Below are 18,934 nucleotides of genomic sequence, written 5' to 3' on the forward strand. Positions count from 1 at the left end.
CTCAGGACATCCTTTCCCCCTAACACTGGGACCATTCCTATTTCAATTTTCATGGTCTTTCCTGTGATAATTAGTGTTTTCAAGTTCTTCATATATGAATTTTGATAATTTTTTTTCTTTGAGAACACTAATTTCCTTGTTTTTCAAACTTGTTCCATAGAGTTGCACATAATTTCTTTCATCTTTTTTGTATCTGTGGCTATATCTCCTTTCTCATCTTAACACTGATGTGTCTACTTGCCTTCCTACCCCACACCAGATCCATAAGGTTTGCAGTATTTTTTTTTTAAGATTTTAAAAAAATATTTATTTATTTATGCATACAAGAACTGGGGTACAGGCCAGAAATGTGGGGGATGAGAGGATTCACCACAGACAGAGTGGGGAGCAGAACAGACAGATTGACTGAAATACACTGCTCAGGGGAGCAGTGGGCAAGATAAGAGAGGTCTGCTGCACCATGTGGGTTCACTCCCTGGCTGGGTGTAGGGGCAGGATGGGCCACTGAGCAGGTTATTTATGATCCAGCAGACAGGTAAAGGAGAGTCTTGGAGCCTCGGTGGCTTTCTCAGGCTTTTATTGAGCTTTACATGCATCGCAGCAGCCAGGTACATGGCAGGCAGGGGTGCCGGGGGCCAGGAGCCCAGCAGGCCTCCAAGCCCCCAGCAAGTCTTCATTCTGGGCTTCTCTGCCTTTTCTCTTCTTCTGCCTCTCTCCTGCTTCTCCTTCTCTTGGTGACTATCTCAATATTCCTCCCATGGCCCAGGGAAGTAAATAAAATAGTTTGCAACAATGTAACTGTTGTAGAGCAACCCCAATACAAAACGGGGTGCCTGACTGTGGGTCCTCACCTGGGCGCTTAAAAGGACTTATCAATGCTCTACTGCAGGCACACGCGAAAGTTTCATAAAAGGTTTATTTACAAGGGAAGGGGAAATGAGGAAATGTACAGCTCAGGGAGAAAAGTGGGAGACAAAGTTTTAAATGAGTCCTACCCGATCCGCTGATCAGGAATCCCAAAATGGCGCTCTCAGAGCTGGCCGCCAGCCAGGAGCGGTGAAGCCAGGAGGCGAGCGATAGCCAGCCCCCCAAGGCCCACGTGTTTGGTTTTTATATCCAACCTGGCTGCCCAACTCCACCCTCAGGTCCCAGCCACCTTCCCTTTGGTGGTGATGGGATTTGTCTTTCCCAATGTCTTGATGGCTTTAGTCTGGAGTGGGGGTGGGGTCCACAAAGCCTGTATGGGATTAACTCAGGACATCATTTCCCCCTAACATAACAACTGCAGGTGCCCCAGCAGGCTGGGCAATCCTAATGGTGGGAGGGCAGAAAAGCCTGAAAAACCATTTACCCTCCACAGGGGATGGACCTTGTGATGCAGTGGCTGTGGATTGCTTCATAGTGATGAAATACATTGATCCCCTCATAGCAATCATTTAGTCTCCCTAGGGTTTTTTGTTTTTTTAAGATTTATTTTATTTATACAAGAGCTGGGGTGCAGGCCAGAGGCGCAGGTGGGTAAAGAACTCACCAGAGACAGAGTGGGGAGCAGAACAGGCAGACGGACCAAAAGCACTGCTGAGAGGAGCAGCAGGCGAGACAGGAGAGGTCTGCTGCCCCATGTGGGTATCCCCCTGGGCAGCTGGGAATCAAACCCGCACTGCAGAGGCTGCAGACAGCTTTACAGCACTGCGCTGCACTCAACCCACTGCGCCACTGGGGAGGCCCCCTTCCTGAGGGTTTTTGACTAAGAGACACCATTGTACAGAACTGCAACAAACTGGATCATGTTGATGGCAGTGGTCTTACAGAACTCCTACTGTTTAGAATTCAGATGTTACCCTGGTTCCTTTTCTTCTCAACATCTGGTTATTAAATTTTTTACTTGAATTTCATGAAATCATACAGGAATTATTGTAAAGTCATTCTCCAAGCAATTCTCAGCATACACTTACTAGATGTCCCACAAATATAATTCAGTTGAGGGTTGGAGTGGCCTTATAAAGATACACTCCTCAGTCCTGGAAAAAGCTCGCTTTGCCATGTTCTCATGATTTCCAATGCAGTCAGCAGGCAATGTGGCTTCAAAGCTGGACTATTCGAGGGGATAGGCAAAGATATTTGGAAAAACAGCTTGGCATTTGCCTGGTGAGAATCTTGGATTTCAGAGTAAGGAGTCTAGAATTTACTTTCCCATTGTTAGGGGGAAAAGGATGTCCTAAAGCTAATTCCATACAGGCTTTGTGGCCTCCACCCCCACCTCAGGCCAAAGCCAAAGACACTGGGAACTCCAAATCCCATCACTACCAAAGGGAAGGTAGCTGGGAACTGCGGGTGGGGTTAAGCAGCCAGGTTGATATAAAGGCAGACACATGGGCTTTGGGGGGTCCCCCATTTTGACTCCGCCAGCTCGCAGCGTCTGGCCAGCTCTGAGAGTGACTTTGGGTTTCCAGGTCGTCGGATCGGGTAGGACACGTTAAAGACTTTATTTCCCTATTTTCTCCCTGAGTTGTACATTTTCCTTATTTCCTTTTCCCTTGTAAATAAACCTTTTATTAACCTTGTGTGTGCCTGTAGTGGAGTATTCTTAAGTCCCTTTTAAGCGCGCGGGTGAGGACCCACAGCCAGGAACCCATTCAATATCGGGGCTGCTCTATAACACCAGTACTGGAGGTGTCTTTAGAGGTGTTGCCACAGGATGACAAAAAAAGTTCATCTACTCTTTCTGTGTTTGAGGAAGAAGAAATCTATAGGTGTAAAGAGAGAGGGGAAGGGGTAAGACAGCCTGGGAGGCTGTATCTGTCAGGTGTTCACTTGTAAACAAGAAAAACAGACTCTAGCTAAGATCAGCAGAAAATAAATTGGTGTTCACAAAGATGGCTCCTAAAGTAAAGAAGGAAGCCACCGCCCCTCCCAAAGCTAAGTCCAAACGAAAGCTTTGAAGACCAAGAAAGCAGTGTTGAAAGGTGTCCACAGCCACAAGTGAAAGAATATCTGTAAGTCATCCACCTTCCACAGGCCCAAGACACTGCAACTCCGAAGGCGACCCAAGTAGGCTGGGAAGAGTGATTCCAGGAGAAACAAACCTGACCCTTCGGCCATCATCACGTTGTCCCTGACCAGAGTCAGCCATGAAGAAGATTTTTTTTTTGAAGATTTATTTATTTATGCATATAAGAATTGGGGTGTAGGCCAGAGATGCAGGGGGTGAGAGGATTCACCAGAGAGAGTGGGGAGCAGAACTGCCAGATCTACTGAAATACACTGCTGAGGGGAGCAGAGGGTGAGACAGGAGAGGTCTGCTGCACCATGTGGGTCACCTCCCTGGCTGGGGATTTAACTTGTGCTGCAGTGGCTACAGACAGCTCCACAGTGCTGATGCCGAACCCCTTGCTCCACCAGGGAGGCCCAGATTTATTTTATTTATTTATGCATACAAGAACTGGGGTACAGGCCAGAGGTGTGGGGGTGGGTGGGTGGGTGGGTGAGAGGATTCACCAGAAACAGAGTGGGACCCAGAACAGGCAGATTACTGAAATACACCGCCGAGGGGAGCAGCGGGTAAGACAGGAGAGGTCTGTTGCACCTTGAGGATTAGCTCACTGGCTGGGGATTGAACTGGTGCCACAGTAGCTGGTGATAGCACTGAGACTTAACCCAAGGCCACTGGAGAGGCCCTGGTGTTAAGACTTTAATTATGATTAGGTGGGGGTGGGGGGTGCTTGTTTCAGTCTATAACATTTTTCCTAGCTCCTTCAAAATCATTAAGATAATCTCTTATTTTGTCTCCCAGTAGTTTTTGTTTATTCTCCCTCCCCAACCCCTTCTCCTCCTATTAGCTGGTGATAGCTTGATAACTCTGTGTCTTTAACTCAGTGCCACTAGGGAGGCCCTCACTATTTGACTATTAGCAAGTAAAGTCACTGAGGGCCTCTCTGGTGATGCAGGGGTTAAAGTCTCAGCACTATGAAGCTATCTCCAGCCACTCACTGCAGCATGAGTTCCATGCCCCTCCCCCACCAAGGAGCTAAAGATCGCCACAGCAAAATAAGCTAAAACAATGAAAGAGTGATCATCCTCAGTAAAAAGCAAAAAATATATTATTTTTACATTTTTAAATTTTTTTATCAAGCAGTTTTATTTCCAAAATTAGAAAGAATATCTATTGCTGATGAGGATTAAGGGAAATACTCTCATCTGCTATGTGTGGAAATTTGAATTGCTACAACTTTGGAAATAAATCTGGTAACACCTATTAAAATTATAAGTAGGCATAGCCTCTGATCCTGTAGTTACATGTCTAAGACTCCTTCCTACAGAAACTAAAATGTCACTGAACAATGGAGGGGAACCTCTGGTTCCAAATTCACTCTCCAATAACACAAGAGGATCAGCCTGGAGTGAACCAGGTGCTTTCCACTGCTCCACCTGCTGGGGATCAGAGGGGTGGACCAAGAGACCTTGCTCCCAAGCCCATAAGGGAGCCCTTGACACCCTCTGGTCAAGATTGAAAAGAGGACTCCACACACATTGGTGAGGCAGGCAAGGAAACAGCATTTATTATTACTTTTAAAGTTTTATTTTCTTTGTTGACTCATACAAGAACTGGGGTGCAGGCCAGAGGTGTGGGGGTGGGGTAAGAGGATTCACCATAGACAGAGTGGGGAGCAGAACAGGCAGGTTGACTGAAATACACTGCTGAGGGGAGCAGTGGTTTGCTGTGCCATGTGGATCAGCAGTGCCATCTGGATAGCTCCCTGGCAGGGCATGGAACTCATGCTGCAGTGGCTGCCTATAGCTTCATAGTGCTGAGACTTTATCCCTTGCGTCAACAATCCTCGTGCTGAGACAGCCAGCAAAAGAGCAAGGAAATAGATCTCTAGGAAGACCTCTCTGGGCTTGAGAGGCTCTCTGAGTTGCCAGGGCTTGGGGTCTATACAGGCTGTAGAACTGAATTTGAAAACAAAGGAATTAAATTTTATTGGCTGAGGAAGCAAGGAATGTGGACTTGATCAAAGTCCACTTATTTTTGCTAATGGTGGGCATCAATCAGCTACAACTTGGTGGTTGTGTTAGGGGGAAAAGGATGTCCCAAAGCAAATTCGATATAGGCCTTGTGGACTCCACCCCCACCCCAGGTCAAAGCCAAAGACACTGGGATCTCCAAATCCCATCACCACCAAAGGGAAGGTGGCTGGGACCTGAGGGTGGGGTTAAGCAGCCAGGTGGATACAAAAGGCAGACACGTGGGCTTTGGGGATCCCCCCCATTTTTGGCTCTCCGCCAGCTCGCAGCGTCCGGCCAGCTCTGAGAGTGACTTTGGGTTTCCAGGTGGTCGGATCGGGTAGGACGCATTAAAGACTTTATTTCCCTATTTTCTCCCTGAGTTGTACATTTTCCTTATTTCTTTTTCTCTTGTAAATAAACCTTTTATTAACCCTTTTGTGTGTGTCTGTAGTAGAGTATTCATAAGTCCCTTTAAAGCGCGCGGGTGAGGACCCACAGCCAAGAACCCGTTTAATATCGGGGTTGCTCTTTAACAGTTGTGTTATAGAGCAACCCCGAAAGACGTGAAACAAAGAGTTTCACTGCGAGTCCTGCAGACCTAATGCGCTTTTATGGTGACCAACGCAAGAAAAATTACTTTGGGCTGGTCAACCACGGGAGAAACTTGCAAAGCACGTTGGGCGCCAAGCTTGCCTGCACCCTAGTTCTTCTACACACATCAAAAAAAGATGTTTAAAAAAAAGAAATGAAAGTAGATGGCAGCAGCCCTTCTGCCTGCCTGTGCTTATGCATGTGTGTCTCTTTGCCTACTTTCTCCCTTTGCAAAACAGCAGAGGCAGCTATCAACCCAAGACTGCCCACCTGTGACTATGCAGGCTGCTTTTAGCAAAACTGTCTCTTTACAGGCAGCTATTTTGCCCAGTTGTGTGTGCAAACATCCTTTATTCTTCTCTCCCTTTTAATAAGAACCTACCCTTTTGGATTAAAAAAGGAAGAAAGTCACCTCCTGTAGGGTCAGGAAGGACCACTGAGCAGGTTTTCTGATCCCATGCAGACCGGGTAAAGGAGTCAGAGTTCTCAGCAGCTTTTGCAGGCTTTTTATTTAGATTACCAGGTACATGGCAGGCAGGGGCACTGGGGGGCTGGGAGTCTGGCAGGCCTCCCAGCCCCCAGCAGGTCTTCACTCTGGGCTCTCCGGCCTTCTCTCAGCTTCTGCTTCTCTTGCTTCTCTTTCGGCTTCTACTGGCGTCCCCGTGATGCCGCCCTTAAAAAGCACAGTCTCACCCCGGGTGAATCCCATCTACCTATGCCCACACTCTACTCCAGGTGCCCGCCATCAGGCATGCATTCAGGACAAGGATCCATCATCTATCCTGATGGCGGGAGGGCAGAAAAGCCTGATACCTTTTACCTTACTCTACACCTCCCTAGTGGCACAAGGGGTTAAGCACAGCACTATGAAGCAATCTGCAGCCTCTATAACACAAGTTCGATCCCCGGCCAGAGAGCAACCCACATGGTGCAGCAGACCTCTCCTGACTCACCCGCTGCTCCCCTCAGCAGTGTACTTTGGTCAAGCTGCCTGTTATGTTCCCCACTCTGCCTCTGGTGAATCCTCTCATTCCTCCTGCATCTCTGGCCTGTACTCCAGCTCTTGTACGCATAAATAAATCTTTAAACAAAACCAAAAATAAATAAAAATAAAAAAGAAAGACTAGGAATACAGAGAGAGCTCCAGGGAGATGGCTCTAGAGGAGTGTAAGGACAGGAATGGACCACAGTGCAGGTTTTCTGATCCCATGCAGACCGGGTAAAGGAGGAGTCAGAGTCTTCAGTGGTTTTGCAGGCTTTTATTGGGATTACCAGGTACACAGCAGGCAGGGGTGCTGGGGGGCCAGGAGGCTGGCAGTCCTCCCAGCCCCCAGCAAATCCGCACTCTCTCTGGGCTCTCTGGCCTTCTCTGCTTCTGCTTCTTTGCTTCTCTCTCGGCTTCTACTGCTGCTGTTGTCCCCGTGACGCCGCCCTTAAAAGCACAGTTTAGCCCAGGTGAATCCCATCTACCTATGCCCACACCCTACTCCAGGTGCCCGCCATCAGGCATGCATTCAGGACTGCAAGGATCCATCATCTATCCTGATGGCGGGAGGGCAGAAAAGCCTGACATTTTTCCTTACCCTACAAGGAGTCTCCTTGGAGAGAGCTAATGGTGCTGTAGAGTCAGGACCTGGACATGGTGCAGGTTTTCTGATCCAGCAGACCGGGTGTAAAGGCTGGAATAGACACGGTGCAGGTTTTCTGATCCCATGCAGACCAGGTAAAGGAGGAGTCAGAGTCCTCAGTGGATTTTTTGCAGGTCTTTTATTGGGGTTCACCAGGCATATGGCAGGCATGGGTGCTGGGGGGCCGGGAGGCTGGGAGGCCTCCCAGCCCCCAGCAAATCCTCCTCTATCTGGGCTCTCTGGTGATCTCGGCTTCTCTTCGGCTTCTGCTGCTGCTTTCTCGGCTTCTGGCGTCCCTGTGACGCTGCCCTTAAAAAGCACAGTCTTAGCTCAGCTGAATTCCATCTACCTATGCCCACACCCTACTCCAGGTGCCCGCCATCAGGCATGCACTCAGGACCCCAAGGATCCATCATCCATCCTGATGGCAGGAGGGCAGAAAAACCTGACATTTTTCCTCACCCTATACCGGCTAAAGGAGGAGTCAGAGTCCTCAGTGGTTTTTTGCAGGTCTTTTATTGGGATTTACCCAGTACACAGCAGGCAGGGGTGCTGGGGGGCCGGGAGGCCAGCAGTCCTCCCAGCCCCCAGCAAGTCTTCACTCTTCCTGGGCTCTCCGGCCTTCTCTGCTTCTCTCTCAGCTTCTTCTGCTCTTCTCGGCTTCTACTGGCGTCCCTGTGATGCCGCCCTTAAAAGCACCATCTCAGCCCAGGTGAATCCCATCTACCTATGCCCACACCCTATTCCAGGTGCCCGCCATCGGGCATGCATTCAGGACCGCAAGGATCCATCATCTATCCTGATGGCGGGAGGGCAGAAAAGCCTGACATTTTTCTTTACCCTACAGTTGCCCTTTTATCTTCCTGCAGGTTTGCTGCTGTTACTCCTCCTGTTATTCCACAGGGGAAGGTCACTGATTGTAAGAGCTGATCATAGTAGCTAATCAGGTTCTTCCTGATGGGTGAATGTGATGCAGTTACAAATGACTGGTCGCTAAGATAAACATTAACAAGTTTGTCTTCCCCCATATCTCTTGCAATTTACTCCCCCCTTGTTTGACAGGTTTGTCTTCTTGCATTCAGAGGAAAAGGGAGTTAAACAGCAGTTGTTGAAAAAGCAAGGTGGTGTCCACCGGTATCCCTGCCAACCCCTTCTCTCTCCCCTTTGCAGACCTTTTCCCATCTCCTCTTTTTTTCTCCTTTGCACTCTGCCAAAGAGCAGGATGGTGGTCTTACTGACACAAGTCTGCTGCCCTCCTCATCTGTTGACAAATTAAACCACTTTCCTTTTCTTCAAACTGTTTCCTTTTATTGGCTGAGGGAAACTGAGGCTGGCATTCGGTATCAAATGTAGTCACAAAATTTGTGTTTTTCTTTTTTTTAATTTAATTTATTTATTTATGCATAAAAGAGCTGGGTTGTAGGCTAGAGGTGCAGGGGGTGAGAGGATTCACCAGAAAAAGAGTGGGGAAAGAACAGGTGGATTGACTGAAATACACTGCTGAGGGGAGCAGCTGGCGAGACAGGAGAGGTCTGCTGTGCCACATGGGTAGCCCCCTGGCTGGGGATTGAACTTGTGCTGCAGTAGCAGCAGATAGCTTCATAGTGCTGAGACTTAACCCCTTGTGCCACCAGTGAGGCCCTGTGTTTTTCTGAAATATATTAAAATATATGATGAATATTCTGGTTCCTCCAGTGAGGTCATATTGTTAGGGGGAAAAGGATGTCCTAAAGCTAATTCCATACAGGCTTTGTGGACTCCACCCCCACCCCAGGTCAAAGCCAAAGACACTGGGAACTCCAAATTCCATCACCACCAAAGGGAAGGTGGCTGGGACCTGAGGGTGGGGTTAAGCAGCCAAGTGTGTATAAGCCAGACACGTGGGCTTTGGGGGGTCCCCCATTTTGGCTCTCCACCAGCTAGCAGCGTCCGGCCAGCTCTGAGAGTGACTTTGGGTTTCCTGGTCAGCAGATCAGATAGGACACATTAAAGACTTTATTTCCCTATTTTCTCCCTGAGTTGTACATTTTCCTTATTTCCTTTTCCCTTATAAATAAACCTTTATTAACCTTTTGTGTGTGCCTGTAGTGGAGTATTAATAAGTCCCTTTTAAGCGCGCGGGTGAGTACCCACAGCCAGGCAACCCATTCAATATCGGGGCTGTCCTATAACAATATCAACACTACAGGGGCTTCTGCATCTGCACTGAGGGAGGGGGCTCACATTCGTCCCCTTAGTCTTTGCAGGAAGCTGTACTAAACACTAGCATCACTAATTGTTTTTTTAATGAAATATTTTTAGCATCACTAATTGTTGATTTTGACTTTCTCAGCTGGCAAGCTGCAACCTTTTGACATCTGTTTTTCATTACCAGCCCTGCCCTCTGTCACAACTCTTTGCTATTAGCTATTACCATTTGTGATTATCACAGGTGGCACCTTTTACCATTTATTTTCCATCAGCAGCCCTGTCCCGTCACATTGTGATTTAATACAAATTATATTTTATCTTTGTCCCTGGCACAAAGCTCCCAAAACTCTTGGAATTTTGTGACTGATAGGAATTCTTTTGTTATTCGTACCACTCACTTTCTACCACACCTGAGTTTATGTTATTGAGTTGACTTACTGTGGAGTCTCTAGACAGCCTTACTAAAAAGACAAAGCTGCTAGAGATTTGGAACTTTGAGCTTCACACACTGACCTCAGAGAGGGGGTTAAAGGACTGGAAATTGAATGCTCTAGAAGCTCCTGCACATCAAAAAAAAATTTTTTTTAAAGATTTATTTATGTATACAAGAGCTTGGGTATAGGCCAGAAGTATGGGTGGTAAGAGAATTCACCAGAGACAGAGCAGGGAACAGAACAGGCAGATCTACTGAAACACACTGCTGAGGGGAGCATCGGGAGAGACAGGAGGGGTCTGCTGTGCCAGGTGGCTGGCCGGGGATCCAACTTGTGCTGCAGTGGCTGTGGATAGTTTCAGAGTGCTGTGTCTTAACCCCTTGCACCACCAGGGTGGCCCCCATGGACCTTTTTAGATGACACTGTTACAAGAGCACAAAAATTATATGCTATTTTGAGGAGATGGGGGAGAAATGGTGCTCTTCTGAGCTGCAGAAGGAATGATCTGGTGGTTAAGATAAACACAAATGAGGGCCTCCCTGGTGGCGCAAGGGGTTAAGATACAATCTATGAAGCTATCCGCAGTCATTGCAGCACAAGTTTGATGCTCCCCTAGGGAACTACCCACATGCCACAGCAGACCTCTCCTGACTTGCCCGCTGCTCCCCTCAGCAGTGTATTTTTCGGTCAATCCACCTGTTCTGTTCCCCACTCTATCTCTGGTGAATCCTCTCACCCCCCTCACACCTCTGGCCTGTATCCCAGTTCTTGTATGTATAAATAAATAAATAAATAAATAAAGATAAACACAAATGAAATTTATTAGATTTGGCCATAATCAACAATCAAAGGTGAATTGCTTGCTGATCTTGCCATTCCTACACAAAGTCCTACATGATTTGCACAATATTCATACTCTTTCATCTTTCCAAAGACCACATGCTTCCATCCCACTCAGTCTTGGCAGTCCAGATGAAAAACTGGCTTTGTGTTGGGTGCAGCAATTACCACGCACAAGATACCAGGACCTGTCTGCTTCAGGATGAAATTATCATCAAACTTCTCCCCATAAATGGACTTATTATGGTGTGTGAAGTCACCATCTTGACACCAAAATCCTGGAATAATTCTGTGAAAACTGGAAGCTTTATAACCAAATCTTTTCTACCCAGTGTCGGGGTATCATTTAATGGGATTAAAACATAGTCTCTGGGGCCTCCCCGGTGGCGCAGCGGTTGAGTGCTGGGTTGCGAAGCTACCCACGGCCTCTGCGGCGCAGGTTCGATCCCCGGCTGCTCCCCGGCCACCAGAGGAGAGTCCCACATGGCGCGCAGACCTCTCCTGCCGCCCGCTGCTCCCCTCAGCAGTGTACTTCGGTCCTTCTGCCTGCTCTGCTCCCCACTCTGGCTCTGGTGAATTCTCTCACCCTCCCGCGCTTCTGACTGTACCCAGTGCATGTATAAACCAAAACAAACAAACAAATAATAAAAAATAAATAAATAAGACATGCCTCTAGAAAATTAAAAAAAAAAAAAAAAAAAAAAAAAAAAAAAAAAAACATAGTCTCTGTACTTTACTCAGCTGAAGGATGCTGGGAGACATAAACTAGATAAGAAGGAGAAACTGATAAGTTTGCCATGAGAGCCATGCCATGAAGCGGACCACCAGGAAACCAGCCCAGCTCCAGAAATGCTGCAGAGCCAGAACATATTCTGTGTCAAAGGTCAACCCCCAGGACCAGTCATCTCAGCAGATAACTGATGCAAACAGGCACCTTAAATAAGCTGGCAAAAAAAAAAAAAAATGTATGAAAGAGTCTCAAATCCTTCTCGGCACAACCTTTTGGCCTGCCTCCTGCTCGCGTATAGGCTATTCAGTAAATCTGCCTTTTCGCAGCAGACCTCTCCTGCCTCTCCTGCTGCTCCCCTCAGCAGTGTATTTCAGTAGATCTACCTGTTCTGCTCCCCAGTCTTTCTAGTGAATCCTCTCACTCTCCATCCCTGCACCTCTGGTTTACACCCCAGTTCTTATATGCATAAATAAATCTTAAAATAAATAAATAAATAAATCTGCCTTTTCTCTCCCTCACTCTGTCTCTGGTGAATTCTTTCACTCCACCCTACCCCTACCCCTACCTCCAGCCAATACCCAGATTTCCCTGCAATGCCTAGTGTTCAGAGCACAAAGGTTTTCTACTGTCTTTGGAACTTGTTTGCAAATAGCTCCAACAAGACTGTCATCAACAATGATGTGGAAGAGGTGGGATTGAGCATGGCTACCCAATGCTAGTGGTCTGGTGGTGGCAATGCCTACAAAGCTAATTATATATATATATTTTTTTTTTTAAAAGATTTGTTTATGCAAACAAGAACTGGGGTACAGGCCAGAGGGGTGGGGGTGTAAAAGGATTCACCACAGGCAGAGTGGGGAACAGAACAGATTGACTGAAATACACTGCTGAGGGGAGCAGCGGGTGAGTCAGGAGAGGTCTGCTGCACCATGTGGGTAGCTCCCTGGCCGGGGATCGAACTTGTGCTGCAGAGGCTGCAGACAGCTTCATAGGTTGCATCTTAACTCCTTGCACCACCAATATTTTTAAAAATATTTATTTATGCATACGATAGCTGGGGTGCAGGCCAGAGATGCAGGGGGTGAAAGGATTCACCAGAGTACAGTGGGGAGCAGAACAGGAGTTAAGACACAGCTATGAAGGTGTCCTCAGCCACTGCAGCAGAAGTTCAATCCCAGCCAGGGAGCTATCCACATGGTGCAACAGACCTCTCCTATCTCACCCGCTGCTCCCTTCAGCAGTGTATTTCAGTCAGTCTGCCTGTTCTGTTCCCCACTCTGTCTCTGGTAAATCCTCTACCCCTCACACCTCTGACTTGTACCCCAGTTCTTGTATGCATAAATAAATAAGTCTTAAAAAAAATAAAAGAAACTGCCAGATACTTGTTTTCCCAGTCCCCTTTATAGAGTGCTGTCCTTGACCTTGTTTGGGCCAATCAGTTGCAACTATCCTGGACTTTGACTGGAGTTATTGGTGAAAGGAAGCAGAATCAATGGAAGGGTGTTCCTGGCAGCAGCAACTTCGGTTCCCATAGCAGCTGTGGCAGAAGTGTGGCACTTAGGTGCCTGGTCTGATGGTGTCAGCAGTGTGAGTTGTGGCATCTAGTGGGATACTTGTCAGACACTATTTTTGGAGTAGTTTGGCAATGGTTATAGCTGCTTAGGCTCTGAACCCGGTTCTCCAGCTTTCCTAGTGATTCTGAGCTATTCATAGCTTAACTTAAAATCAGAATCTATTTCTGTTGCTTGCAACTGAAAACCCTGACAAATATAACATTTCAGAGAGCTGTTCTCAGTTCTCTTTCTCTGTGCTAACTATGGTTATTTCTATGGTTTCTAAACATCTATTGCATTATTAAAGAACCCATCAATTTCAGCACATTATCATTTACTGTCTTATACTTTATATATTTTTAAAGATTTATTTATTTATGCATACAAGAACTGGGGTACAGACCAGAGGTGTGGGGGTGGGGGCGTGAGAGGATTTACCAGAGACAAAGCAGGGAACAGAACAGCAGATTGACTGAAACACTACTGAGGGAAGCAGTGGGCAAGTCAAGGAGAGGTCTGCTGCGCCATGTGGGTCACCTCCTTGGCCGGTCCGAATTAGTGCTGCAATGGTTGCGGATAGCTTCAGAGTGCTATCTATGCCTTAGCCCTTTGCACCACCAGGGAGGCCCTAATCTTATGCTTTAATATTTTATGTTCTTTTTTTTTTTTAAAGATTCATTTATTTATTTATTTATACAAGCACTGGGTACAGTCAGAATGCGGGAGGGTGAGAGAATTCACCAGAGCCAGAGCGGGGAGCAGAGCAGGCAGAAGGACCGAAGTACACTGCTGAGGGGAGCAGCGGGCGGCAGGAGAGGTCTGCGCGCCATGTGGGACCCTCCTCCAGTGGCGGGGAGCAGACGGGGATCTAGCCGGCACCACAGAGGCTGCGGGCAGCTTCGCAACCCAGCGCTCAACCCAGCGCTCAACCGCTGCGCCACCGGGGAGGCCCAATATTTTATGTTCTTATGTTTATTTATAGGCCCTATTGTGCCTATAAATTATATCTTCAACATTACCATGAACTATGAAAAATAATAGACAAAACAATCTTTTTTTAAAGCTTTTAAAAAAAGGATTTATTTATTCATGCATACAAGAGCTGGGGTACAGGCCAGAGGTGGGTGGGAGTGTGTGTGAGAGGATTCACCAGAGACAGAGTGGGGAACAGAACAGGCAGATAGACCGAAGTACACTGCTGAGGGGAGTAGTGGGCCAATCTGGAGAGGTCTGCCGCGACATGTGGGTTGCTCCCTGGCTGGTTGGGGGATCGAACTCGTGCTGCAGAGGCTGTGAACAGCTTCATAGGTTGCATCTTAACCCCTTGCGCCACCAGGAAGGCCCCCAAAAATCTTTTTAAATAAGGTCAGGAGGCTAGAAGAGAGTGCCCAGGTGGCAAACCACAAGACCCTACTTGTCTTTTATTTCACTGAGAAGTGATGCTGCTTTCCCACCTCAGTGGGTAGGAAGAAGTTCCTCCAGAGGAGATGTAACAGGTTAGGGACCTTTGATTTGGAGAAGTGCCCATGGGTTTGTCAAATACATGCACTTTCCAATCTGCCCTTTTCTGTTGCTTGCTTCTGAGTAAACTCATTTTATTGTTAGAATAACTGATTGCTTTTGTTTGAGGTTAATGGAAATATGAGAGAAATTAAAAGAACAAGATAACACAGCCTATGTATTTCCTAGTGGAAATGATGGGAATCAGACAGAATGAAGATAGAAGAGTGATTGGTGGACAGGCCATTGTCTTTGGCTAGTTGAGAGAAGGTGAATTCTAGTACCCAGGTGAAAGAGTTGTCCTTGGCACAGACAGTCCACTGTGGCAGGATGTCTGGTACAGATGCTATCACTGGGTAGATGTGGGAGTGGATGCTTTGATTTTCTCTGGATTAGGAAGCATCAACAGAGAAGGGGAAAAGTTATAGGAGATTAGAGAATGTATAAAACAATCATCTAGGTGGGCCTCCCCGGTGGCGCAGCGGTTGAGCGCTGGGTTGAGAAGCTGCCCACAGCCTCTGCAGCGCTGGTTCGTCCCCGGCTTCTTCCCGCCACCAAAGGAGGGTCCCACATGGCGCACAGACCTCTCCTGCCTCCCGCTGCTCCCCTCAGCAGTGTACCTTGGTCCTTCTGCCTGTTCTGCTCCCCACTCTGGCTCTGGTGAATTCTCTCACCCTCCCCCGCTTCTGACTGTACCCAGTGCTTGTATAAATAAATAAATAAATATTTAAAAAATAAATAAATAAGTAAATCAATCTTTTAAAAAAAAATAATCATCTAGGTGAGCAGTTTGGGCCACATGGCAACTTTTTTTTTTTTTGTGGGACCCTCGCCATGGCTGGGGATCGAGCTGGCGCTGCAGAGGCTGCGGGCAGCCTCGCAACCCAGTGCTCAACCACTGCGCCACGTGGGGAGGCCCCACAAGGCAACTTTTCTAGAGGTTCACAGTATGGATAATTTTAAGAGAATCTTAAATGTTAATGTTTCTAGATAACTCAGGTTCCAAATGTTCTTTTCCTTAAATTGATTTATTTCCTAAAATAAGTCTTCTACTAAAATAGGGTACCACCATTCTTCAGTTGCCCTTCTCCCACTTTACAGAAGTCATACCTCTCACTTAGCTCAATCTTGCCAAAATAGTTAAGAAGTATAACACAGTGATTATGATTCCCAACACTGGAGCCAGTTTACCTTTCTTTAAAAAAAAAAAAAGATTTATTTATTTATGTATACAAGATCTGGAGTACAGGCCAGAGATGTGGGGGTGGTGAGAGGACTCACCAGAGGCAGAATGGGGAATGGAACAGGCAGATTGACTGAAATACACTGCTGAGGGGAGCAGCGGTCAAGACAGGAGAGGTCTGCTGCTTCATGTGGGTTGCTCCCTGGCCAGCAGGGGATAGAGCTTGTGTTGCAGAGGCTGTGGCTTGCTTCATAGTGCATTGCTTAACCCCTTGAGCCACCAGGGAAAGCCCCAGTTTACCTTTTTATTTACTCTTTCAAACGATTTATTTTATTTATTTATGTTTATAAGAGCTGGGGTGTAGGCCAGAGCTGTGAGAGGATTCACCAGAGACAGAATGGGGAACAGAATAGGCAGATTGACTGAAATACACTGCTGAGGGGAGCAGTGGATGAGACAGGAGAGGTCTGCTGCACCATGTGGGTCAGCTCCCTGGTAGGGATGGAACTTGTGCTGTAGTGGCTGGCGATAGCTTGATAGTGCTGAGACTTAACACCTTGTGCCACCAGGGAGGTCTACCTTTTTATTTTTTTTTAGTTTAATATATATTTATCCCCCCTTTTTAAAAAAGATTTATTTATTTAGCATACAAGAACTGGGGTACAGGCTAGAGGTTTGGGGGGGGGTGAGAGGATTCACCAGAGACAGAGTGGGGAACGGAACAGCAGATTGACTGAAATACACTGCTGAGGGGATCACTGGGTAAGTCAGGAAAGGTCTGCTGTGCCATGTGGGTAGCTCCCTGGCCAGGGATGGAACTCATGCTGCAGTGGCTGCAGATAGCTTCATAGGTTGTGTCTTAACCCTTTGTGCCACCAGGGAGGCCCTACATTTATCCCTTTTGCTGAACAATCTCTATATACAAACAAAATAGGTTGTTTAAGGTTTTTTTTTTTTTTTTTTTAAAGATTTATGTATTTATTTATACAAGCACTGGGTACAGTCAGAAGCGCGGGAGGGTGAGAGAATTCACCAGAGCCAGAGCAGGGAGCAGAGCAGGCAGAAGACCGAAGTACACTGCTGAGGGGAGCAGCGGGCGGCAGGAGAGGTCTGCGCGCCATGTGGGACCCTCCTCCGGTGGCCAGGGAGCAGCCGGGGATTGAACCGGCGCTGCAGAGGCTGTGGGCAGCTTCAACCGCTGCGCCACTGGGGAGGCCCTGTTTAAGATATTTTTGAGAGGAATTTAGGTCTCAAGAAGTTTTTGAGTTTTTTTTCCTAAGTATATCCAGCTTTATGAAAGATATTTTCATAAACAATCACAGTACTTAAGGCAGGATGTGGGCAGACAGTCATTAACTTCCCACTGCAATGGACTACCCAAGTCAGAAAGCCATTTTCAAACCCAATGAACTCTCCATTTGATACTTTGAATAGGGGAAGTTTAGGTGAGTGTTGATATTTTCACATTAAGCTTGTTGTTTAAAAACTTTTCACAAGCCAAAACTGATTTTCAGGTAATGAAATGAAAATGGTCAGTGCCACTAATGGTGTGGGGGAACTCGTGGCCATTTCTAAGACCCTGCTCTTGTGACTGCAGTTATCAACCCACATCTCCCCGGGGTTGTGGATTGGTGTCAGGATCCACTGGGTGACAGAAAGTCTTTTGATAGTTTTATGGAATTGATCCATGGGGATTACTTAAAAAATTTGTGTGTGGACTTTTCACCTATCAGGTAAGAATTCTGGTCCCCCGGAGTTCCCCAAGGCATTCAGCTCTCTCCTTGGCCACAGAGTGCAGGTTTCTAGCAAACTCCAGATGATGAACACCACACTAAACAGGTTTGCCATAGGTTGCCCCCTTTGGAATTGGACCTTTGGGTCCACACAGCGCACATGAATCCAATATATAACATAACCTTTCTTGACCTTGTAACCCAGTCTGTGTGCTTTATCCTGTTGGCTGGGTGGAGTGCCCTCCGGAGGGCTGACAGCCCATGGTACTGCCACCAGCACCCCTGAGAAGAAAGCACATGGTGTGGGCCTGCGTTTTCCTCCACAACTCCCAGATGTCCTTGTAAGTGCCAGTTTTGGCTTACATGATGGCTGCCACCAGATGGAAAGGCAATAGAGCTGTTTTTTTTTTTTTTTTAAAGGCAAGTAAACAAAAACCTGCTACAACATCCTTGAATCTCAAAAACATTATGGGAAGTGTATGGCAACATACATCTGAAGGGTGTGATCCTATACCTCTTAATCATATACAATATTGTAAACCAGTGTTACCACAGTGAAAAAATAAATAAAAGCAAAACAAAAATCATTATGGTTTTTTTTTAAGATTTATTTTTATTTACTTATGCATACAAGAACTGGCGTGTAAACCAGAGGTGCAGGTGGTTAGAGGATTCACCAGAGACGGAGTGGGGAGCAGAACAGGTGGATCTACTGATAAACACTGCTGAGGAGAACAAGGGAGGAGACAGGAGAGCTCTGCTGGGTCATGTGGGTAGCTCCCTGGTGGGGGATGGATCTCAGACTGTAGCAGTGATAGTGCTGAGTCTTAATCGCTAGGCTACCAGGGAGGCCCCTGTATTTTACATTTTGAAAGGACAGTTTTATTAGGAAAAGGAGAAGATGAGAGGCACTGGCATAGTCATGGGCAGTCAGGGGAGCTGCTGCTTTATGGAATTGTTATCTATTGTTAATTTCTTCTAGGGTGTGACTAGGTTGATTTGTAAGAACTGGTGATTCTCTCCAATGGCCTTCAACTGCCATATCCCCACCTCTGGTCTGTGCCTCTGGATACTTTCTTTCTTTCTTCCTTTTTAAAGATTTATTTATTTATGCATACAAGAGCTGGCATACAGGCCAAAGATGCAAGGGTGAGAGGATTCACCAGAGACAGAGTGGGGAACAGAACAGGCAGGCTAACTGAAATACACTGCTGAGGGGAGCATCGGGTGAGACAGGAGAGGTCTGCTGCGCCATGTGGGTTGCTCCCTGGCTGGCCGGGGATCGAACTCATGCTGCAGAGGCTGAGAATTGCTTCATAGCGCGGTGCTTGCGCCACCAGGGAGGCCCAGCCTCTGGATACTTTCTATAGAAGTCCAGCAGTTGGCACCTAAGGATTTTTCATTTCTACAGCTGATTTAACAATGATGTTAATCATTTCTATCCCACCTGCAGTTTCAGATCCTGTGACACCTCCATCCTAAATTTTCTCCTCTTAGCGGCCATCAGCAGCCAAATACATAACACAATAATACATAATGCATGAT

This window comes from Talpa occidentalis, unplaced genomic scaffold (assembly GCF_014898055.3).
Source record: "Talpa occidentalis isolate TD23 unplaced genomic scaffold, MPIMG_talOcc4v2.1 talOcc4.2, whole genome shotgun sequence".
NCBI lineage: Eukaryota > Metazoa > Chordata > Mammalia > Eulipotyphla > Talpidae > Talpa > Talpa occidentalis.